Raw genomic sequence first — 26,223 nt, 5'->3', positions numbered from 1 at the left:
CATTAGAGATGATATGAGGGAGAAGGGAGTACAGGAGGAAATGACACAAGATTGAGGTAGATGGAAAACACTCATTAAAACTGGCGACCCTGAATAAGGATAAAGCTGGGAAGAAGAATATTGTTTATGTAATGCTTGTACTATTGTATTTATCATTGCTAATGATCTTGTAGTTACTGATCATCTTTGGAAGCAAAATGAGATTTTTCTTGAGTGAAGTTGTTACTTGATTCTATTGTCTGCCCCCTTAAGTCACCTCTAACACGAGAAGTATTTTTAGGGTATGCTGTTTGTGAATGAATCCTCTTTAACCCTTTCACTTATGACAATCAAACTGGGCAGTGGCAGTGACTCAAGCGGTAAGCGTATAAATGTTTATACTACCTTTATTTGTTCAAAGACGCATATCTCCAAAAGCTTTCAAGGTAGACCGCTCAATTTCTATTTAATTTTGCAGCTGATTACTTATTCTATACAGTGGCATAAAAAATTCCCCTAAAATAACTATTATGTAAGTGAAATGAGTAGACCCAATAATCACGGAAGCTTACCATAGCTTTTGTGATTTGGTCCTGATTACGGATCACAACGCAACATAACGTACTATATATATTTTTCTTGCTTTTTTAAATTGCCCTCATCCTCATGAACCAGGTGAGTGCCAGAAGAAATTCTTTATAAAATAATTTCTTCAAATACTGTAGTACCCGTTTTTGCCAGTAGGATAGGGCACTAGATCATCAGAACATGATGTTACACAATCTTATGTAGTATTATGGTAAACATTATGAATTGACAGTGAGGATTTAAACCAAAGACAAAGAAAACTATTGAGTTTAATAAGTTAAATTATAGATGTTGAACTGCCGTTTCTCGTCTTGGGAGGAAATCACCCAAAAAGCTGTCTTCGGATGTATGCACCACTTCCTCCCCACAGTAACTCATCTACCGTATGTAAAGGACCTAAAATAATACAAAAGAATATACACCTCTTGAAAAGAATAAATTTAACGTAAGAAATTAATCGACAAATTTAACGAGAAGGGAAAGAAATTCAGCAAGCTAGCTTCGTGAAAACGTAAATTTCGTAAATGAGCACTCGTTACTAAATAAGAAAAAATATATTTGAATTACGTTCGTAGTTAATCTTAGTCAAAATGAAACTCTACTGGTTTATAAACCAAAGACACAAGTATAATGGTAATTATAACGATAAAATCCTTTGCTTTAATTTTTTCGACGTGTTGGCGACCATAATTTAAACTATAATAAGCGTAAATTAATCTAAGAAACAGATCAATCCTTTTGAGCCTGCTTAAGGTCTCTCAACTGACTTAACGTTTCTTTAGATCCTGGTCTTTCGTGATTAGAGGATAAGTCCAGTTACTCGTGTTGCCTCTCTCCGAACATGAAATCCTTTCGCTCGGCATAAGTGGAGTTTATCGCTCCATGACAATTGAAAACTCCAAAGTAAAAAAAAAAAAAAGTCAGAAAATCTCAAAGGTCTGGTGCCACTCCGCTCCGGACTGCTTTCTGTGCTGGTGTCTGGACTGGAATCCTGACTCTCCTCCGCTGGAAAAACTGTCCTACTGGAATCTGCCTTTGGCCTGGATTCTGGACCGCTGAATATAAATACTCAAAAGGCAGAGTGAGTGGATATCTAACTGTCAAACAGTTAGTTTCAAGAACTATTAAGGCTCAATAGTAAACAAAGTCGCAAATTATCCTATAACCATAAAACAAATTACCATTAAACAAATGCCCATAGTTCCAACCACCGCCAAAGTAAACAAAAGACATAATGTACTTTTCAATACAAACAGAAATATACGAAAAGCATAAAGATATTTCTTTACAAGTATGTGTATCTATTTACCGTATTCATAAGTTTCTGTTTACCAGCTAGACCTTTCTGCTTTTATTCTAGGATGAAAATTTTCACATACTTCGTTCCTCCTTTGTATACTGAATGTGAACATCAATAAATATCCCATTAGCTTTATGCTGTAATTAAATATGGTTTAGGGGTATATGTTTTATTCAGGAACTGGACAGTTTCCTTTTGCCACATAGAAAAGAATATACGTAAGTAGAATTTACGCCAAAGGCCAAGCGCGGGGACCTATGAGGTCATTCAGCAATGAAATGGAAATTAATAGTAACAAGGATTGAAAGGTGTAACAAGAGGAAAACTGCGCAGTTGCATTATGAATCAATTGTTAGGAAAGGGTAGAAAGTGAGATGGAAGAAAGAGAAAATGAACGTAGGTACAGTAAAAAAAGAATGAAAGGAGTTGCAGCTAAGGGCTGAATGAACCCTGCAAAGAACCTTGGTAATACTGTAGTGCACTATTGGAATAACCTCCTACAGGGTTTTGCTACGTAGGGCCACAATTTTTACTGCACCATTTTTGCACTTTGATCATAGAACTATGAAATTTAATTTTAATTGACATCTCATTCATTTACAGTTCTTCAGGAGTTACTTCACTTGGATTTTCCTCGGGAAATAAAACCACTGATATTTCCTTCACTGATAGTCCATGATTTTAAATTAGGCCAAGTTCCTTATAGTATCCAAGTGGAAACATACAGAAGCTTAGGAACTACGTACTCATCTAGCCCAGGTATGGTTAAGTCTTTTTATACAGAACTATTCCTGTGAATTATCTTTTTAGACATTGTTTAGTATATAGGACAATGTAAGTATTATATAAATTAACACACACATCCCTTTTGTTTATGCATGGTATGAATTGAATTGAATATAGAATTTAGGCCAAAGGCCAAGCACTGGGACCTATGAGGCCATTCAGTGCTAAATGGAAATTGACAGAAAAATTTTGAAAGGTGTAACGGGGAAAACCTTGCAGTTCCACTATGAATCAATTATTAGGAGAGGATGAAGAGTAAGATGGAAGAAAGAGAATATGAAAGGAGGTGCAGTAAAAGAAACAAAAGGGGTTGCAGCTAGGAGCTGAAGGCATGGTGCAAAGAACCTCAAGTAATGCCTGCAGAGCACTACAACCCTACAGGATTTTTTGCATGGTGTTAACTGAACCATGTCTTGCCAAGAAATATAGTTAGTCGTGCAAGAAGTATATTCTTCTCTCAGATGAGAACTGTATTACTAGGATAAGGGTATCAAGTACTTATATGTTATCAAATGTCATTAACAAACATAGCTCACAACTACTGAGATTGGGTATGTGCGCTTGCTCATATTTATTGTTTTTCATGACCATTAATTCCATTGGAAGTGGATTTTCCTGTCTTTCCTCTTGATACAAATAGCTTAATGAAAAGTAAGCTTTTATCATTGCACTAAGATTTTACTTAGTTGTAAGTTAGGCACCAACTAAGAAAAGCATAATAAAATTGCAGATTGTTTCCCCAGTCATTATGTATGTGTACACCCCTACACAAGTATTATAGGTAATGTCTTGGGTGTTATGGATATATGCACTATTTTAAGTTAGTACGTATAGCATTTCATTCTTGTTAACCGCACTGCTTCTTTGTATCAGATTTCACCTTGGCCTTTTGTAACTCATGGGGCTTACCCAAAAGATTTGTTCTTGAATGAGAGTTGAAAATTGAAGCAAGGTTAAGTTAAAGAAGTTGGGCAGTTAGGTGGGAAGAGGTAGATAGGAATGGAACGAAAGTGAAAGGCATAAAAAAAATTGTAGCCGAGGCTGAAGATACCCAGGGAAGATCCTTTAGAATCAACAGTGGTGGTACTGGACTGTTATACTTTTTTCTGGTGGTACTTTTATTCACAAAGCGTAAACTGTATTTGCCACAGGCTCAAAGGGCAGTCCTGTGGTAACATCAGGGCCTTTGTAGAGACAGACTTACTTTTTAAGCTAGAGATGGTGAATAATGATTACAAAAGAGGTAACATTGTGTTCTGACCTAAAGAACCTGGAATAGTTATGAATATACTAGAACATATACCCATAAATCTTATTATTGTCAAAGTTGGGTTTGGGTATGTTGATTATAACTCACAATAGTTTAGCTGTTCCCCTTTGGGTACTTGTGTTTGAGAAACTGATCCTACACTGGATCCATCTTAGTTAACAGAAAAGGTATATGAAATAACTTTTTGATGTTAACAATATTGTATGGATGTGAATCCCTGTAATTCCGCAGTGCATGAAAAGCTTTAGTTTTGCATTCATACATCCAGAAACAACTTGGCAACATCCTGAAAGTGGCACTCAAGATGCATTGGCTTTACAAAAAAAAAGTCTGCATGTTACTGAATTATGAAAATAATTTAATAATTCAGTTTTCCATAAATGACATTCATTGCAGTTAGATACTGTACAAAAATAAAAACGACAGTAAGAGAGGTTTATTCATCATTATTAATATTATAACTAAAATGGTTTTGGAGTTTTCCCATAATAGTGACATATTGTTCATAGATAAACTGATATTCAGAAGAATCACCACAAGGAAGAGCGCTTGTGAGGTTACCAGAACCTGTGTCTGGTGGATTGCCAAGAGATTGTCTTGGTCCCTGAATTAAACAAAGTTGCAATCCTGTTGTTATCTGATGAAGATGCTTACATACCTGGAGAGAGAAGTAATATAGATTTAATTATATCATTTTTATAAAAATATCTTAGAACATTCTGATATATATTTAATTATACCATTTTTATAAAAATATCTTGAAACATTCTGCATGAAAACTTGTGTTTAAAAGTACACAGATTTTTTTTCAGTACACCCAATAACAGTGGATGTCATATATAATGTGGATGGTAAATGTGATCTCTGAAGATGTTGATAATCATTAGACTGTATTGGTAAAATTTTAGACTATATCAGTAAAATTTTCTACAATCACAAATGAAGAAAATTATAGATACCTCTGCACTGTATGGAGGGTCAAGTTCCCTACATAATGAAGAGAGGGTTGCTAACCAGCATCTGTAATCTTCTGATGCTGGGTTGACTTGAAGATAGCGATTGGAAAGGCAGTGACTTTCTATACTGGCAGCGATGCTCAAAACATCAGTGACTTGAACTGGCTCATAGTTCATTGTCTTTACACCTCCACCTAAATAAGAAATTGGTTAACAAATGGTAAGATACTTGAATTGAGGTCATATGATACATTGTACAGTATTTTCAAATAAGGTAACCCACAGGTTTTCATCAAAGAAATTATGAGCAACCTGTCAAAGTTAGTTTCTAATACTTATCACTTCATTTTCAGTCCACAACCTGTCAAAATACAACCAAAATACACATCTCTGTAGCTGTAGCTCTAGAATTATATTAAGAATAGTCTATCTTGTGCCTTCCATACATTTCAAACTCAAAAACTTCATCCAATGTTTTATCATTATTCTGGTATTTAAAAATGAGTGATCTAAGATGGAAATGGAATAATAAAATTATAAATAAAAGTTTTCTTGTTACTGTACCTGTATACTCTTATTCACTAACAGCTTTAAGCTTTTAAAATAAATCATGGTGAGAGTATGGTTCCCTCACTTTTTGTAAAAAAGACCTATTGTTTCTGCTTATGTTTTCCCTGAATTTGACTTAGACTAACAAAAGTGTTGGCAAACTGCCGTATCACATTCTGTCTCTAAGCACAGTTTTTGCAACTTTGATTATTTTTAAATTTAATCTTCTTATTGATAGCACTTACATTGATTTTGAATACTTCTTTCCTTTTTTTGTAGACTCATACTATATTTACAGTGACCATCCTTTATTTCTTACCAAAAGGTATTCACTACCTTTTATTCACTTTATTTTTATCAAGTTGGTAGAAGTAACTATATATTTCAGTGTTTTGAATTCTTCTTGTTCTGCTGTTTCTAACGGCTTATATGTGTGGGATGGTACTCTGATAGGTATAAAAAATTTGAGCAGAGGAGATACATGTCTTAGCTTAAAATCACTATTTTTATAACAGCCTGGATAGAAATTCCTTGAATGACTTCAACTGTGCAGACCTATTAAAACCAATGCAAATCATCCCACTATGCACACTACTGTACTCTAAATATTGTTCATAAATTTATAGTAACAAAAACTAGCCTTCTCTTACTTGGCATGCTATTGTGGTGATTTTGAGCAAAAGTCCCTTCCTGTAGCTCGTGCCTCTCTTCATCAATAAGTTCCACAATATTTTCCATCACTGGAAAAGCTTCAGGCTTGGACTGAGCTGGTTTATCAATTATTTTAATTTTTATGTTGCTTCCTTTACCTACAGACTTGAGAATTAACTCTAAAGGTAGAGTTGTATCATTGATTCTTAGCAATTTTTTTCTGAGGACTTGTTGAAGATATGATATTTCCTACTTTGTCTTTTGGAAGCAAAACATTATGAACTGTTGGGAGTTTTCGTCTGTCATCTCCTTCTGCTGTGACGATAAGTGTGTTTTCATTTGGTCTGTTTACCTCGAGGTGCTGAACACTTTCCAAGTGGGTTTTACGATGTGCCTGAAAAAACACAATAAAAAGATCAGCAAAATTTAACGCAATCAGAAGGAAAATACAACATACGATATTTAATTTTACTCCCATGTCTATCTGTCATAAACCATATTATCATAAAAGTAGGTTAATAAGGTCACTGAATTACATTTTTAAACACTCATGAGTCTTTTTTTTGAAGAATTTGCTATTATGAGAGGTAAAAGTTGGAGTACAGTAAAGTAAAGAAGCTTGACAGTGATGTTGAATGAGACCAAAAGTGGTCAGATGAAAATTGAAAGACAGAAATCAATGCAGCTGGAGCTGAAATGAAGCTGCTAATAACCTTTAGCATTATGTGCAGTACCCTTCATTCAGATGATGTATATGAGTAAATCTCAAAACTGAAAAACAAAATAGGTAAAAGGAAGTCAAGGAAACATCAAACACAGTTGGAAGATAACATTGTACATATCAATCTTACATGGGGATAAAGAATGGGAGAATTTGGTAAGGTGATGGGGGACTTCTTTTATCTATTGAGAGGTCTCAACTACTGTTCTCCAAAAATTCAGTGCCTTAATGAGCTCTTCATTACTTGGATTGCCCATTGCTATTTAGTTATTAAAAATAAGAAGAAAAGTGACTTAATGAATCTAACCAGAATATAATCATCTTCAATTAACAATTCACACCAGTACTCTTAACACTACTTACCTCAAGTAATTTTGGCTTTGGAAAGACTGCTGAACAGAGTAAGCATTTCCACTGTTGAGTACCAGTATGAGCTTTGATGTGAGTACGTAGGTTATGCAGCATTTTGAAAGTCTGCCCACAGTCCGGGCATGTGTGTGGTCTTTCAGATGAGTGGCGCTTTTTGTGGCGATTCAGTTCACTTTTGCACGTAAAAGACTTTCCACATTCTTCACAAATAAAGGGTTTCTCCCCTAAAAAAAAAAAAAAATTGATTAGTTCAGCAATATCTATTATTAATATATAGTAAACAGTTTAACCTTACCCTAGTGTCAATATTCTTGACTCTTTCAGGGCTAACTCATCATCATCAACATCACAGTCTTCTTTTTCATTTGTATCCCAAAGGATTTTACTTCATGTACATGCAGTAACTATGCTGTATACAATGCATAGTTATATACTACATATATATCTACGCACATGAAATTTGCACAAACAGTACATGCATGCCTATACTTTTATCTGTTTTTGTGTCCCAATCCAAGTTTACAAATACTATGTGAATGAAAAATATTGTTACTTTTTTAGACATGACTATAGTAGTACAGTAAGTTCCAGAAGTGAAGCGACAAATCTCAGAATTGATCGTACTTCTTTAGAAACTCATGGGGTTGCCAGTTAGTATATTCCAATTAATGTCATCCTATTTATCTGATAATACGTATCGGCGATTTACTGTATAAGCGCACAAAGTATTTCCCCAGTGAATGATCAATGTTAGTTCAATAATTGTTTATTAAAAGAAAAAAAAAAATTCCACAAAGAAACATCTGCGGGTCTCAAAGTGTGATATCAAGTGTTCACCATAGAGTGGCAGCAGGAACCGAGTGCATAAGCATTGGCCTAATATTTGTAAATTAACTTTCTTCTTTTATAGCGTTATATCGAAAGTTATTACGTTTTCTTTTGATAAAGCACAGAGAAGTTTAGCATCTGATTAAATGAAATAAAAATAAGACACAAGTTAGTGTAAAAAAAAAAAAAACTAAATCCAAGTTATATGCGCGTTTAGCATTGGTTACATGGTTAGGCCTATGTCAAGAATCAAGGAAATATATTTCCCAGCTTGTTACTTAATAATTTCATCGAATTTCTCAATTGTGCAAATTTTTGCACGTGGAATTGCGTTCAGGGTCGCACCAAACAAGTATTTTCGTAGGTTTCCACCTTTTTTTTTTTTTTAGTGCATAAGTGAGACTATTCTTGTCCATACGATCCGGAGTGTGAATATGCTTGGCGAGCACTATTTTAATTCGAGTATCTCCTGTTATGCTCTCTCTCTCTCTCTCTCTCTCTCTCTCTCTCTCTCTCTCTCTCTCTCTCTCTCTCTCTCTCTCTCTCTCTCTCTCAGGTCCTTTTTATCTAGTCAGGAATAACCAGAGTTCTGTTTTAAGAATCAAGCACTAGGCCTATTGGTCATGCTCGGGTGCTTCTTTATATATATGTATATATATGTATATATATGTATATATGTATATATGTGTATATATATATATATATTATATATATATCATATATATATATATATATATATATATAGTAATATATATATATATATTACGTATATATATATATACACATATATATATATATCATATATATATATATATATATATATATCTATATATATTATATATATATATATATATATATACGTATATATATATATATATATTACACACATATATAGATATATATATACTTGATATATATATATATATATACGTATATATATATATATATATATATATATATATATATATATATATATATACAATGAAGGTAGGGGAAGCACACCAACAGGTCAAGGAACTCATATTTATTAAGTTGCAACGTTTCGAAGCCAACCAGCAGGCCTCATTTTCAAGCTAAAAAGTAACAATATCTAATTGTACAAAATTAAGCTACAATATTAAAATACACAATGTAAAGTACAATAAAATAATCACAGTTAAAAACACAAATAAGGACCAACCGTTGAGTGTGAAGACAGAGGAAGGACTAACAAAAAACGTTAAACAGTTCACAAGAGGTAAAGAGGTGTAGACGTGGCATGGGTGTTCAGTGAGGGGACCAGTTTTTAATAAACAAAGATTCATTAATTGTTAAAAACCTTGTGATTGGAAGCTCTGCCCAAAACCTGAAAGTCCTTGTACTGGATAGAATACCTACATTTATCGGTATGATCCCTTACGTTGGAAAATTCGGGATTCGAAAAGCTCTAGTGCCAGTTCTATAGCTGACAGCTCTATGACTGTCGAATTCGGACCCTAAGTAACCTATGTGCTCGATCCATCCAAATATGGTTCCTCGATTGCATCGAGGACAAGTAAACTTGTAAATGACACATGAGGTCATCAATGAATCCAAACGGTCCTTGAAGCTGAAAAGGCTACCGATATTCAGTGGGTTTGTAGGTATAATTTTGATTTTCATGGCAGGGAGATGACCAGACATTAAAGCGTGGAGTTCTTTATAAAAAGTTGTATTGTGAATAAAAGGAAGGCTGGCATAGAACGGTAATTTAGGAACGTGAGGAGTAGGATGACGTGGAACAAAAATATTATTTAAAAATTTGGAGATATGCTTAAAGAACAACTGGGTGGGAAAGCAGTTGTTGTTAAAATATTTTTGCAAGAACGTGACTTCATTGTGAAAAGATTGCCAACTAGAAAAGAAGCAAAGCAAAAGGCTCGGTGAAGCATGGTTAATAAGGCATTTATCTTAAAAAATCAAGAGAACAAAAACTATAAAAATTGTACCAAGACCAGTGAATGTCTTTTTTCTAAAAACGGAAGTTGAGAAGCCATGAGAGGAGCGTGTAATTAAAATATCTAAAAAAGGCAACTGATTGTTGGTTTCGTGTTCAATGGTGAATTTGATGTTAGGGTGAAATGAGTTGATGAAGTTAAAAAACCTCTCGGCGTCAAACCGACTTCTAAAGAGTGCAAACGTGTCGTCAACATACCGTTTATAAAAAAGTGGATGGTAAGGTAACTAAGGGGACAAGAATCAAGCATTTGCTCTTCCAGCGAGCACATGAAGATACCGGCAAAGATGGGTCCAAGAGGGGAGCCCATAGCCATACCATCAATTTGCGAGTAAGAACAACCATTAAAAACAAAAACGGTGTCCCGCACCGCCAGATCTAAAAGTTTCCTAAAATCACTCTTACAGAACCCATTAAAAAGAGACTCATCCGTAGGAAAAAGCTTACTTAAAATAATATCAATGGTCTGTTGTACAGGTACATTTGTAAATAATGACTCTACGTCATAGCTTACCATAATAAGGTCCGAGTCCTGAGCAAGAATGGAATTTTTGAACTCGTATGGAAGTCTTTAGGTTATAAGAATTTTCAGCCAAGGGGGCAAGCATAGGAACTAGATATTTTGCCAGTTTGTAACTGGCGTTATTATAAGACGCTAAGATAGGACGAATAGGAACATTATCTTTGTGGGCCTTCGGAAGGCCGTACATTAAACCATACGATGACCCCGAGCTGTATAGGGACTGATAGGTATTCAGTAATAATGCCACGGTCTTTTAAGCTTTTCAGAAATCGGTTAATTCGATCTTCTATTTTAAACAGTGTTGAAAACTCAGGAGTTCCCAACTTCAGGAACTTTGAATTATCATTTAAAATTGTTTCCACCTTAGAAATATAATCATCCTTGTTGAGAATAACCACTCCCTTACCCTTGTCTGGCACGGGTAATAATAATGTCCTTATTTTTTGCAAGCGATTTGAGAATATTCATGTCTTCCTTTTTAAAAAAACAAAAAAAGGAGCCCAATATGTAGACAGTTTAGTATAAGTTTTATGTGCTAGGCCTTGAAGTTTTGATCGAAAGTTAGGGACATCAAGGTTGAGATCAAGGTTGATCAATCTGGAAAACAGGAACTCTAGACTTCCAAAAAACTGTACAAATGAGGGTCTGTAACATGGCAAAGCAAAATCCAAACCAAGAGAAAGGAGGAATTCCTCTCGTTTCGATAGGGAGTAGTTGGAGAAATTTAACACAGTTTTATTGTCTTGCATAAATTTAGGAACAGAAACACCTATTTTACGCAGTTTTCTCTCGTGAACCTCTTGGACATGGAAAACAAAGGAGTTTATACATTTATTAAACAGGTAAGTGAAAATGTAACGGTCGAGGTTAGATAGTTCGTTAATAACACTCTCATAGAGAGTATGATTAGCAGTGGACAGTTTGTTAATAGCATTTTGTTTACAAGAAATCTCCATATTGAGAAGAGTAACAATGGACTCGGAATAGAAATGAGTGTTATACAAGGATTTCTTATATAATTTAAATTTAACAAAATTTGGCGTTACTTTGTTAAGGACACAAAATTGTAGAAATTCCAGGTCACATTCTGCCTTCCGAAGTTTTTTGGTATTGCGTTCCAAGGATCTGAGTGTTATCTTGAGTGTTGGTCCATATTTGTGAACGATGTAGGTATGGAAGTTCTGACATCGGCTAAGTTTCAGTCGTATAACAAAAAGAAGGGCGAACAGAAAACGCAGAGGTGGCATCCTTCGGCGAAGAGGAGTCAGGGCGAATCGGAGGAAAAATCCCAATGAATATTAAACAGGCTGAGGTTTCTCTAAACCCAACTATACAATGAAGGTAGGGGAAGCACACCAAAAGGTCAAGGAACTCATATTTATTAAGTTGCAACGTTTCGAAGCCAACCAGCAGGCCTCATTTTCAAGCTAAAAAGTAACAATATCTAATTAGTACAATAAAATTAAGCTACAATATTAAAATACACAATGTAAAGTACAATAAAATAATCACAGTTAAAAACACAAATAAGGACCAACCGTTGAGTGTGAAGACAGAGGAAGGGCACTAACAAAAAACGGTAAACAGTTCACGAGAGGTAAAGAGGTGTAGACGTGGCATGGGTGTTTCAGTGAGGGACCAGTTTTTTAATAAACAAAGATTCATTAATTGTTAAAACCTTGTGATTGGAAGCTCTGCCCAAAACCTGAAAGTCCTTGTACTGGATAGAATACCTACATTTATCGGTATGATCCCTTATGTTGGAAAATTCGGGATTCGAAAGCTTAGTGCCAGTTCTATAGCTGACAGCTCTATGACTGTCGATTCGGACCCTAAGTAACCTATGTGTCGATCCAATATAGGTTCCTCGATTACATCGAGGACAAGTAAACTTGTAAATGACACATGAGGTCATCAATGGATCCAAACGGTCCTTGAAGCTGAAAAGGCTACCGATATTCAGTGGGTTTGTAGGTATAATTTTGATTTTCATGGCAGGGAGATGACCAGACATTAAAGCGTGGAGTTCTTTATAAAAAGTTGTATTGTGAATAAAAGGAAGGCTGGCATAGAACGGTAATTTAGGAACGTGAGGAGTAGGATTACGTGGAACAAAAATATTATTTAAAAATTTGGAGATATGCTTAAAGAACAACTGGGTGGGAAAGCAGTTGTTGTCAAAATATTTTTGCAAGAACGTGACTTCATTGTGAAAAGATTGCCAACTAGAAGACAAAGCAAAGGCTCGGTGAAGCATGGTTAATAAGGCATTTATCTTAAAATCAAGAGAACAAAAACTATAAAAATTTGTACCAAGACCAGTGAATGTCTTTTTTCTAAAAAAATGGAAGTTGAGAAGCCATGAGAGGAGCGTGTAATTAAAATATCTAAAAAAAGGCAACTGATTGTTGGTTTCGTGTTCAATGGTGAATTTGATGTTAGGGTGAAATGAGTTGATGAAAGTTAAAAACCTCTCGGCGTCAAACCGACTTCTAAAGAGTGCAAACGTGTCGTCAACATACCGTTTATAAAAAAGTGGATGGTAACTAAGGGGACAAGAATCAAGCATTTGCTCTTCCAGCGAGCACATGAAGATACCGGCAAAGATGGGTCCAAGAGGGGAGCCCATAGCCATACCATCAATTTGCGAGTAAGAACAACCATTAAAAACAAAAACGGTGTCCCGCACCGCCAGATCTAAAAGTTTCCTAAAATCACTCTTACAGAACCCATTAAAAAGAGACTCATCCGTAGGAAAAAGCTTACTTAAAATAATATCAATGGTCTGTTGTACAGGTACATTTGTAAATAATGACTCTACGTCATAGCTTACCATAATAAGGTCCGAGTCCTGAGCAAGAATGGAATTTTTGAACTTGTATGAATTCTTTAGGTTATAAGAATTTTCAGCCAAGGGGGCAAGCATGGGAACTAGATATTTTGCCAGTTTGTAACTGGCGTTATTATAAGACGCTAAGATAGGACGGATAGGAACATTATCTTTGTGGGCCTTCGGAAGGCCGTACATTAAACCATACGATGACCCCGAGCTGTATAGGGACTGATAGGTATTTTCAGTAATAATGCCACGGTCTTTTAAGCTTTTCAGAAATCGGTTAATTCGATCTTCTATTTTAAACAGTGTTGAAAACTCAGGAGTTCCCAACTTCAGGAACTTTGAATTATCATTTAAAATTGTTTCCACCTTAGAAATATAATCATCCTTGTTGAGAATAACCACTCCCTTACCCTTGTCTGGACGGGTAATAATAATGTCCTTATTTTTTGCAAGCGATTTGAGAATATTCATGTCTTCCTTTTTAAAAAAAGGAGCCCAATATGTAGACAGTTTAGTATAAGTTTTATGTGCTAGGCCTTGAAGTTTTGATCGAAAGTTAGGGACATCAAGGTTGAGATCAAGGTTGATCAATCTGGAAAACAGGAACTCTAGACATCCAAAAAACTGTACAAATGAGGGTCTGTAACATGGCAAAGCAAAATCCAAACCAAGAGAAAGGAGGAATTCCTCTAGAAAAAAGACATTCACTGGTCTTGGTACAAATTTTTATAGTTTTTGTTCTCTTGATTTTAAGATAAATGCCTTATTAACCATGCTTCACCGAGCCTTTGCTTTGTCTTCTAGTTGGCAATCTTTTCACAATGAAGTCACGTTCTTGCAAAAATATTTTAACAACAACTGCTTTCCCACCCAGTTGTTCTTTAAGCATATCTCCAAATTTTTAAATAATATTTTTGTTCCACGTAATCCTACTCCTCACGTTCCTAAATTACCGTTCTATGCCAGCCTTCCTTTTATTCACAATACAACTTTTTATAAAGAACTCCACGCTTTAATGTCTGGTCATCTCCCTGCCATGAAAATCAAAATTATACCTACAAACCCACTGAATATCGGTAGCCTTTTCAGCTTCAAGGACCGTTTGGATCCATTGATGACCTCATGTGTCATTTACAAGTTTACTTGTCCTCGATGTAATCGAGGAACCTATATTGGATCGACACATAGGTTACTTAGGGTCCGAATCGACAGTCATAGAGCTGTCAGCTATAGAACTGGCACTAAGCTTTCGAATCCCGAATTTTCCAACGTAAGGGATCATACCGATAAATGTAGGTACTATTCTATCCAGTACAAGGACTTTCAGGTTTTGGGCAGAGCTTCCAATCACAAGGTTTTAACAATTAATGAATCTTTGTTTATTAAAAAACTGGTCCCCTCACTGAACACCCATGCCACGTCTACACCTCTTTACCTCTCGTGAACTGTTTACGTTTTTTGTTAGTCCTTCCTCTGTCTTCACACTCAACGGTTGGTCCTTATTTGTGTTTTTAACTGTGATTATTTTATTGTACTTTACATTGTGTATTTTAATATTGTAGCTTAATTTTATTGTACTAATTAGATATTGTTACTTTTTAGCTTGAAAATGAGGCCTGCTGGTTGGCTTCGAAACGTTGCAACTTAATAAATATGAGTTCCTTGACCTTTTGGTGTGCTTCCCCTACCTTCATTGTATAGTTGGGTTTAGAGAAACCTCAGCCTGTTTAATATTCATTGGGATTTTCCTCCGATTCGCCCTGACTCCTCTTCGCCGAAGGATGCCACCTCTGCGTTTTCTGTTCGCCCTTCTTTTTGTTATACGACTGAAACTTAGCCGATGTCAGAACTTCCATACCTACATCGTTCACAAATATGGACCAACACTCAAGATAACACTCAGATCCTTGGAACGCAATACCAAAAAACTTCGGAAGGCAGAATGTGACCTGGAATTTCTACAATTTTGTGTCCTTAACAAAGTAACGCCAAATTTTGTTAAATTTAAATTATATAAGAAATCCTTGTATAACACTCATTTCTATTCCGAGTCCATTGTTACTCTTCTCAATATGGAGATTTCTTGTAAACAAAATGCTATTAACAAACTGTCCACTGCTAATCATACTCTCTATGAGAGTGTTATTAACGAACTATCTAACCTCGACCGTTACATTTTCACTTACCTGTTTAATAAATGTATAAACTCCTTTGTTTTCCATGTCCAAGAGGTTCACGAGAGAAAACTGCGTAAAATAGGTGTTTCTGTTCCTAAATTTATGCAAGACAATAAAACTGTGTTAAATTTCTCCAACTACTCCCTATCGAAACGAGAGGAATTCCTCCTTTCTCTTGGTTTGGATTTTGCTTTGCCATGTTACAGACCCTCATTTGTACAGTTTTTTGGAAGTCTAGAGTTCCTGTTTTCCAGATTGATCAACTTTGATCTCAACCTTGATGTCCCTAACTTTCGATCAAAACTTCAAGGCCTAGCACATAAAACTTATACTAAACTGTCTACATATTGGGCTCCTTTTTTTAAAAAGGAAGACATGAATATTTTCAAATCGCTTGCAAAAAATAAGGACATTATTATTACCCGTCCAGACAAGGGTAAGGGAGTGGTTATTCTCAACAAGGATGATTATATTTCTAAGGTGGAAACAATTTTAAATGATAATTCAAAGTTCCTGAAGTTGGGAACTCCTGAGTTTTCAACACTGTTTAAAATAGAAGATCGAATTAACCGATTTCTGAAAAGCTTAAAAGACCGTGGCATTATTACTGAAAATACCTATCAGTCCCTATACAGCTCGGGGTCATCGTATGGTTTAATGTACGGCCTTCCGAAGGCCCACAAAGATAATGTTCCTATCCGTCCTATCTTAGCGTCTTATAATAACGCCAGTTACAAACTGGCAAAATATCTAGTTCCCATGCTTGCCCCCTTGGCTGAAAATTCTTATAACCTAAAGAATTCATACGAGTTCAAAAATTCCATTCTTGCTCAGGACTCAGACCTTATTATGGTAAGCTATGACGTAGAGTCATTATTTACAAATGTACCTGTACAACAGACCATTGATATTATTTTAAGTAAGCTTTTTCCTACGGATGAGTCTCTTTTAATGGGTTCTGTAAGAGTGATTTTAGGAAACTTTTAGATCTGGCGGTGCGGGACACCGTTTTTGTTTTTAATGGTTGTTCTTACTTGCAAATTGATGGTATGGCTATGGGCTCCCCTCTTGGACCCATCTTTGCCGGTATCTTCATGTGCTCGCTGGAAGAGCAAATGCTTGATTCTTGTCCCCTTAGTTACCATCCACTTTTTTATAAACGGTATGTTGACGACACGTTTGCACTCTTTAGAAGTCGGTTTGACGCCGAGAGGTTTTTAACTTCATCAACTCATTTCACCCTAACATCAAATTCACCATTGAACACGAAACCAACAATCAGTTGCCTTTTTTAGATATTTTAATTACACGCTCCTCTCATGGCTTCTCAACTTCCGTTTTTAGAAAAAAGACATTCACTGGTCTTGGTACAAATTTTTATAGTTTTTGTTCTCTTGATTTTAAGATAAATGCCTTATTAACCATGCTTCACCGAGCCTTTGCTTTGTCTTCTAGTTGGCAATCTTTTCACAATGAAGTCACGTTCTTGCAAAAATATTTTAATAACAACTGCTTTCCCACCCAGTTGTTCTTTAAGCATATCTCCAAATTTTTAAATAATATTTTTGTTCCACGTCATCCTACTCCTCACGTTCCTAAATTACCGTTCTATGCCAGCCTTCCTTTTATTCACAATACAACTTTTTATAAAGAACTCCACGCTTTAATGTCTGGTCATCTCCCTGCCATGAAAATCAAAATTATACCTACAAACCCACTGAATATCGGTAGCCTTTTAAGCTTCAAGGACCGTTTGGATCCATTGATGACCTCATGTGTCATTTACAAGTTTACTTGTCCTCGATGTAATCGAGGAACTATATTGGATCGACACATAGGTTACTTAGGGTGGGGTCCGAAATCGACAGTCATAGAGCTGTGTCAGCTATAGAACTGGCACTAAGCTTTCGAATCCCGAATTTTCCAACATAAGGGATCATACCGATAAATGTAGGTATTCTATCCAGTACAAGGACTTTCAGGTTTTGGGCAGAGCTTCCAATCACAAGGTTTTAACAATTAATGAATCTTTGTTTATTAAAAAACTGGTCCCCTCACTGAACACCCATGCCACGTCTACACCTCTTTACCTCTCGTGAACTGTTTATGTTTTTTGTTAGTCCTTCCTCTGTCTTCACACTCAACGGTTGGTCCTTATTTGTGTTTTTAACTGTGATTATTTTATTGTACTTTACATTGTGTATTTTAATATTGTAGCTTAATTTTATTGTACTAATTAGATATTGTTACTTTTTAGCTTGAAAATGAGGCCTGCTGGTTGGCTTCGAAACGTTGCAACTTAATAAATATGAGTTCCTTGACCTGTTGGTGTGCTTCCTCTACCTTCATTGTATAGTTGGGTTTAGAGAAACCTCCGCCTGTTTAATATATATATATTATATATATATATATATATATATATATATATATATATATATATATATATATATATATATATCCCACAAAAAAACTCATAAATTTCTGTTATACAATAATGCTTGACTGGATTGAACTGATTACTGGTTGCCCGTGGAAATATGAATTTGGGTGATATCACTCACTCCCTTATGATACGCCCACTTACGCAAATTCAGTCTTAAATTTCACGGTTGGGATATGATTTGAAGATTTGAGGTAAAAAGTTAAAGTGAAAAAGGTGGAGTTAGTATTGTGGGTAGAGGTAGAGGTAGAGGGGGGGAGGGGTGGTTGGAGTCTGTCGTCTCCCTACTTAACCAGGTGGTGATATTTACGGGCGTTCTGGTTGCTTGCGACCGTCTTTCTTATTTTTTGTATAGCGAGTCTGTTTCCCAAGTGCAAGGACAGGTCCTGGTATCGGTCCTGAAGGTTCTCTCTTTGCTTAAATAACAGACAGTAGCCCTGCATTGTAAGCCTTGCAATGCCCGGAACTAGGCCTAGTCACCTGAAGGTAGCCGCAGCAGTTAGAGCCTTTCTTGAAGATGGTGTTTTATGCTCGATCCTTGAAGCTAGAATCAGAACTATCAACCACACCCAACTTCTCTATTGAATCTAGTGCATTCATTGTTGATTATGTTTAAAGTCGGGGAGATTTTCCCTTCACGTTCTATTGATACTTGCATGGTTTTATGCATCTTCGCTAAAATAATTGATAATACACTATAATATTAAATATTTGTTTCCACATTGCTCGAAATATACATTGGTAAAGTTGGTAATCCTGTGTTGAACGAGAATTTCAAATTGTTTCGTTTCTATAGTTTGAAGTAATTGCTATACTTTAAAATAATTACAATTACCGTAATTTTTTCTTATGATTGTTATAAATATCATAGATTTGATATTTGCGCATCATATGTTAGCTTTATTTTGCTTGATAGAGCTTTCACTGTAGAAAAAAAAAATATTTTTCAGCAAAGAGTTGTAGTTGCCAGTTAGTGAATTTCGAACGAAATTCTCTGAAATTTGTCGCTTCAGTTTTGGAACTTACTGTACATGGAAGTTATTCAAAATCTTAGCTTAAAAGAAGACTAATATCAGTGTAGCACTCTGTAATTCATCCCATAAGTACAGTCAATCAGTGGGGTCGGAAATGGAGATTCATCAACAACAAAATGTTTCAAACTATACTTTCATTTCATATACAAACATCTTACTTGTATAAAATCCTAAAACCTTGCTCGCAAACACAAGCTAGATTACATAATAGGATAAAAGTAATTAAATCATGAGCGAAATGCCTTTATAAAGGCGCCCCATCTCCCTTTGATACACACCCTACTTTTTGGTTGTCTGCATGTCTGAGATAGTATGTGGCAGCTGATGACAATGGAAAAGTATAAGGCTTATATTCATGAGAGAAATGTGGCAGCTGATGGAAATGGAAAGTATAAGGCTTATATTTATGAGAGGAAGACTTGTTTTCAAAAGTTGTTATGAGTGCCTAGAGATTAACATAAATCTCACTTTTACAGAAGCTGAATAGTATCACTTAGGAACAGACTGATTTTTGAAGATTCCTATAAAGTCGAATTTGGTACCTGCAAACCAATTGTGACCTATGGTATGCAAAATTTCTTGTACAACCCTTGCAGTTGTATGAAATTGATCTAGGATGGTGCAGGACAACAGGTTGTAAACAACAGTAATAATTATCATGACTCATCATCATAAATGTTTTTATATGAACTTTTCAACCCTCAAGGGGTTGGATGTGATATTATCATCTGCACCTTTACTCAAATGTACAGAATTCCTGAGACACAAGCCAAACTGACTACAACTTGCTAAAGAATTTTCCACCTAAGAGAATGTCCATAGCATATGGAAAAGAGTAAAATGGCGCAGCTTCTCATAAGCTTAAATGCAGCCTAACATCCATAATGCTGTCAGTGTTACTGGGCAGCTTTGCTATAGTGATAGACGATGTTCCCTACTGAAACAATGCCCAAGGAAGATGGCTAACTGTGAATGTTGATCCAAGATATTTGAAATTCTCAACAGCTTCCAACTCCTTGTTTCCACACCTGATGTTACCCAGTATCCTCTTTCTCCTTGAAACTTTCAAGATTTATTTTTAGCTTCATTTATTTTGAGGCCAACATGATCTGCACCTTCTCTAAAATTGCTTATTTTTCTATCAATTTCCTGGATGTTTTCACCACAAAAGTCAATATCATCTGCATAAGCTAATCTATCACACATAGCCTCCCCAAGATGTACTTCATTACCCTGTGGTGTTTGTCTCATGACCCACTCCAGCACTAGGTTAAAAAGAACTGTAGAAAGTGCGCATCCATTCTTTAAACCGCTGTCAACTTCAAAAGGATCTGTTACTTCCCCTCCAATCGGTACTCTGCCTCTCATATTTCTGTAACACATTTTTATTAGGCGTATAAGGTATTCTGAATTCTCTCAGTATCCTCCACAATGCCTCTCGTTGGATACTGTCATATGCCTGTTTAAAATCTATAAAGGTATGCCAGGACTCTTTATCATATTCCCAGTACTTCTCCAGGATCTGCTTACAATAAATATTTGGCCTATGGTTGATCTAGATGCTCTAAACCCTGCTTGATAATCCCCTAATATGGTCTCACTGTGTCTCTTCAGTCTATCATATAACAGTTTGGCTACAATCTTATATCCAACAGTTAAGAGACAAATGCCTCTATAATTCCCACATTCTGTTCTATCACCTTTCTTGTGAATTGGCACAAACAGTCCTTCCTCCCATTCACCAGGCATTTCTTCCCTTCTCCGAATTCCAATTACAATTTTTGCCATTGCTTCTTGTAGCTGTCTTCCTCTATACCTCACTAGTTCTGCACTAATTTTGTCAAAGCCAGCAGACTTATTATTCTATTCTAAAAGGATCTTGCAAAACTAACCTGTGTGTTTACGCATGTGTCTGCGCAAGTATTCATTCTGCTTGAAAGATTTGCCACAGACAGAACAGCAGTACATATGCTCAGGGGTCTCATGAGTGAGAAGATGGCGTAGATGGACACTTAACTGTCGACTTTCTTGTCCACATTTGTCACATCTGCAATGATGTAAATCAATTGTTATCATTATATAAAAAATAATCTGTATACTGTACTAAGAACATCTATGAATGGTATTTATAGTACTTTGTATCAGCTATTACCTGTGAGGTCTACTATTAGTATGGATGTTCCTATGCTCAGATAAAGCGCACTGGCTAGAAAGTCCCTTTCCACACTCTGGGCAAGTAAATGGCTTGTCACCTGTGCAAGAAGGAACACAATTTAAATTATTCAGCTCAGCAATATACAAGAAATTTTATTAAAAGATACACTAACTGTAATCAAGGTACATCATATTGCAAGGTACTATTAATGAATAAAAGACCATGCATTATAAAAGTACTATTATTTATTAATGTTTTGTGTAGTAATTAATCCTTGATAACTTTTGGCATCTTATGCTACAGTCTTCATCCTAAAGCATGCAATTCTCGTCATTTATTATTCCACGAGAAGCAATTAATATTGCTATACCAATGCCACGATTGACTACAAATTAGTAAGTCTTATCCATACTGTGTCTGCAGTAAAAAATTTCTCAACCATGCAGCATGTAAGTATTCTACTCAGTTAATTATACCTCAACCTAGCTATCTCCTTATGTTTAAATTACTATTCTTTAACAAGAGGTACAGTGCTAAATACTGTAATTAAGAAGACATTGTAACACCATTGTGCTTATAATGAAAAGCCCCACTAACTTGTGACAGTGAGGATATTCTTAAACACAAAGAACTAACCAACATGAATAAGGCTGAGAGAGAAACAGGGCCATTCATAATGTACACTAGACGTGGAAATAAAAACTCAAAATTATACTATTTTGCTTTTATAATCGATTTCATTAATGTACACCACAGATATCTGGAAATTAACTGCTGAAAATTATACTGTTTTACCTTATCCCTGATTTAATTTCACATTGATCAAAAAACAAAATCTGTACTCACATTTTTCTGACTAAGAAATTAAATATCAAATATCACAGTACAGCCAACTAACACACTACAAAAAAGAGCAAACCTTTTAAGCAAAGAATTGTCAGTACATCCCTAGTCCATAGGTAAAAATCAGCATTAACTAGGACCAAGAAGTTAAAATTGTTATGAGCTACTAAATAACTGATTCCACAGTATACTATAAAGAAACTTTCCAATACAGGATTCAGAGAATGCAACTAGGTGAAAAAAATTTGTATTAGAATATTGACACAGTCTAACAAAATCTAAATGAAATCAGGGTCATATAGAAGTAAAATTAATATTATAACGCTGGCAATAAAAAGGATCATTACTTACCACTATGTTTGACTGCATGGCGAAGCAACGCTACCTTACTCCTGTATCGTGCTTTGCATTCACTACATTTATATGGCTGAGAAAAATGGATCTTCTTTGTTTCCTTTGAATTTCCTTCATTACTATCAATTTCTTTATGGCCATCATCAACACTGTTTGAGACATCATCCTCAGCAATAATATTCTTTTTGTCAGAATCATCAGCAGTCAAATAATCGTTTAGTGCTCCCGGAGGCCGAACATGCCGTCGAGGACGTTCCATGACAAAGGCTAAGTCAAAATGACCTGAAATGACACATTAAGCATCATACCAGTAGAGGCTAGTGATAATGCAAAATAACAGGTTATGGAGATTCTACTTTAGTCCTAGCTAACTGCCAGGAAATTCATGAAACCTCAAAACAAAAGGACTGTACCACATATCTAATTTGTTTTGCTTTACAATTTGTATGTGAAATAATAACAATGAAATATTATGTTGGTTATGCGTACGTAGTAAGGTGTCTTTGCCATCTAGGCTATACTATATAAGCCTTGTGCAAGCAGCCTAGCCAAGGCTACAATAGCATAGAAATACCACCTAGGACATAATTGTACTTTCTTGGGACACAGACCTAGTACACTGTGGATAATCAGATATGCACTCTAACTACAGGCCTTATGGCCCCCCATAACACTCAATGATAATTGCAATGATTACTGGTATCGCAAATAACTCTTGAGTGTGTATAATTATGGTCAACATCCTGCCAAAAGCTGGCATCTGTCAATGCCATCTTCACACCCCAATTAACTCTTGGTATCTCCAGATTTAGATGGTGGGGTTTATCTACTGATACTCTTCAGTTGCTTAAGGGGGCCGGCCGGAACCCTTATATATGGGGGTATAGGGCGAAAAATGCAAAGTCATGAAAAAATTCATGGAGCTTCATATGACAATTGAGAATACGTATATGAAATATTTCGTCAAAATTCCTCTTACTTTCGTAGTTACAGGGTAATTAGTTAATGTAACTCAATAAGTCTAAAACATTGATCCGTACAAGAAAATGCAATATTTCTTCTATTATCGTAAATTTTGATAATTATTGTCAAAGAAATTGGGAGAAATGGCATCTGTAGACATTCCCCGAGTTGAGAAGGGAGACTTCAGTCAGCTACCAAGTCCAACCATGATTCAGTGCGAGCACAAACCTCAAGTAGTGTACACGTTCAAGTTTCACCTCTGACATTCACTTGCTTTTACATATGTTTATGTATGTTTCGGCAAGAATTTCATCATGCCAATGAGGAAAAGACAAGGAAAATATCTCGCTAACATACAGACGAAGAAAAATCGCTCAAGTATTATTACAGAATATCTAATATACGTGTATTTAGTGAAGAGAGAGGGGAGGGTTGCGTAGTAACGGCCCCGTCTTGCCTGACAGCACACGTCACGCTGTGCCCAAGGCTACGATCTTTGAGCAAAGAGATCTTCATTTATGATAAATAACATAGTTTTGGTTTTTTAATACCCAAAATGGAATATGAAATTCATAATAATCATGATTTATTAAATTGACTTTGTAAAAAGAGAGTACACCTTTGAGTTTCACCTCTGACATTCTCTTGCATTTACGTTTGTTTATCTTTGTTTCAGCAAGAATTTCATCATGCCAAAGAAGAAAATACAAGGAAAACATCTTGCTAACATACAGAAGAAGAAAATTCGCTGTAATAAGCCGAGTTAGTGAAGGGGAGAGAGAGAGTTGCATAGGAAGGAGTGCCCCATCTTGCCTCAAGCAGTGCCCCAGGCTACGATATATGAGCAAAGGGATCATCATTTATGATTAAATTATGATAAATAAAATAGTTTTGGTTTATTAATACACAGAAATACATTCATAATAATCATTATTTATTAACATTGTCTTTATAGAAATACGAAGGAAAACTTTGAACGCCCGTATCTCAAAACTATACTTATTGACCTTCAAAATCTATCTTCTCACTTAGTTTTAAAGCTATAACATTGGAATTTGGTATATAACTCAGAAAGACAATCAAATGAAGCCCTTTTTTTAAATTTTTGTTTTGTCTTTTTTTTATAAATTTTTTCTCCTGATTTATAGGGTTTATTTTTTTACCATATTGAAAAATTCATATCTAGCAAAAAAATTACTTTTAGAAAAAAAAACTCCTCATTCGATTAGAGGTCTACATCAGGTTTATAAATGGTAGTAATCCTAGGTCTTAATATTAAATATCAAGGGAGGAGATAGAATTTGAAAAATGGTTATTTTCGGGATAAATTGCCCTGGCGTCTCAAAACTGAAGGTCAGAGGCGATAATCATATGCGGTTTGGAGATGTCCCAAGTCACCTTATTAAGTGGTATGAATATCAAAGTCCTGTCCTTAAAAAATGGCATTAGCCAGCCGGCCCCCTTAATAGTAGGTAGCTCTTGAAACGAACGCATCTTGTGGGCTATACTATACACGGTTTTTTTCCATCTGTCCATCTGCCTGTGGTGTTTGCGTATAGTAACACTGCGTTCCAGGCTTTAGATAGTTACATTCAGCTCACATTCAACAATAGGCTAATAACAATATCCTACTACGAATATTAAAGGTGTAATTTGCATACAGTAAATTATTAAAACACTTTTCAGTTGCAAATGTACACCTAGATAACCTTTCATTTACCTAAAACTTACACATAGCATAACTATCTAAAGCCCGGGACGCAGTGTTACCATACGCAAACACCACAGGCAGGTGGACAGATGGAAAAAAAACCAGAGTATAGGTAGGCCATATACCTAGAACATACTAATTAAGTCTCAAGTGATACAGAAAATTTTGCAGTTATTTCATTGAACTACCTACTAAGTATTACTACTACATTAAATTATTTAGGCTATTCATTAACATTTTAAAAACCTTCTCTCTCGACAATAACAGTAGGTAATTATAATCAGAAATTAAGCCAGCCTAATAACCCTATTACCTATACATTTATGTACGTTACTATGAGAATACTAAATTCACTGTTTAAGGGGAAATCAGGTAGGTAGGTACCTAGTCTAGCTACATGGCCACTAAATAACTAGTACCTAGGTACCTACCTAGGATATTTAGCTAGGACCTACTAAGACATTAGGTAGAGGTAAATAGCCTAGGTATAGATATACCTATGTAGATATAACAGCAGCCACTCTCGATACCCCTGTTGATATTTCTGCGGAAGACGACGTTGTCCCTCGTGAATGAAATCTCTGTTGGTATTCAGACTATAAAACCGTAAATTTCGTAATTTGGTATTGAATCTGACAGTTCCCAAGTGACTGAGACCCTACTAGTATTAGTAGTAATGCATATTTTGCCTATGGAACGGCAATCTCAAACGGTCTTGTTTACATGTGCCTTTGCTCTTTAAAGTTTGTCTTCTGTGTGGTATCATACATTGGATAAATTCTACCTTATTTCCAATTTTATCTGTAGACATGCCTATGAAGAGAAAAATAAAAGCTATTAGGCTACTAGTCTGTTTTTATCTTACGATAGCTTGCTGTAATTAAATCTGCTCCTAGCATGTTGATGTCATGGGCATTAATCAATCAAAGAGGTAAGAATGTTCTAAATTTTCATTACTTGCTCACAATGAAAAAAAATTTGTTTTTTCACCCTTTAATCTGCTTCTCATAGTAAACCTCTTATACTATTCCATTTCTCCAAATGCAGCTGGAAACCAGCTGAAACTGGTCTCGGATTGACTGTTCGGAGATATTGTAATGTTTCTTCGTGTAAAAACCTTATTGATAGTTGGGAAACAAATGCGCAAATCAAATTTTCATTCCATTTAATGCATCAAATTCAGCCATTAGAGGAGTGTGCTGAGAAAAACAG

General features: G+C 35.5%; 1 pseudogene; it reads right to left on the bottom strand.

Annotated features, from left to right (window-relative positions):
- Positions 1 to 4,344: 4,344 nt before the first annotated feature.
- LOC135225889 (zinc finger protein 460-like) lies at positions 4,345 to 26,058 on the bottom strand (annotated as a pseudogene).
- Positions 26,059 to 26,223: the final 165 nt, after the last annotated feature.

This window comes from Macrobrachium nipponense, chromosome 20, assembly GCF_015104395.2.
Source record: "Macrobrachium nipponense isolate FS-2020 chromosome 20, ASM1510439v2, whole genome shotgun sequence".
NCBI lineage: Eukaryota > Metazoa > Arthropoda > Malacostraca > Decapoda > Palaemonidae > Macrobrachium > Macrobrachium nipponense.
Note: the sequence above shows the minus strand (reverse complement) of the source record. Positions and strands in the feature narration are given on the sequence as shown.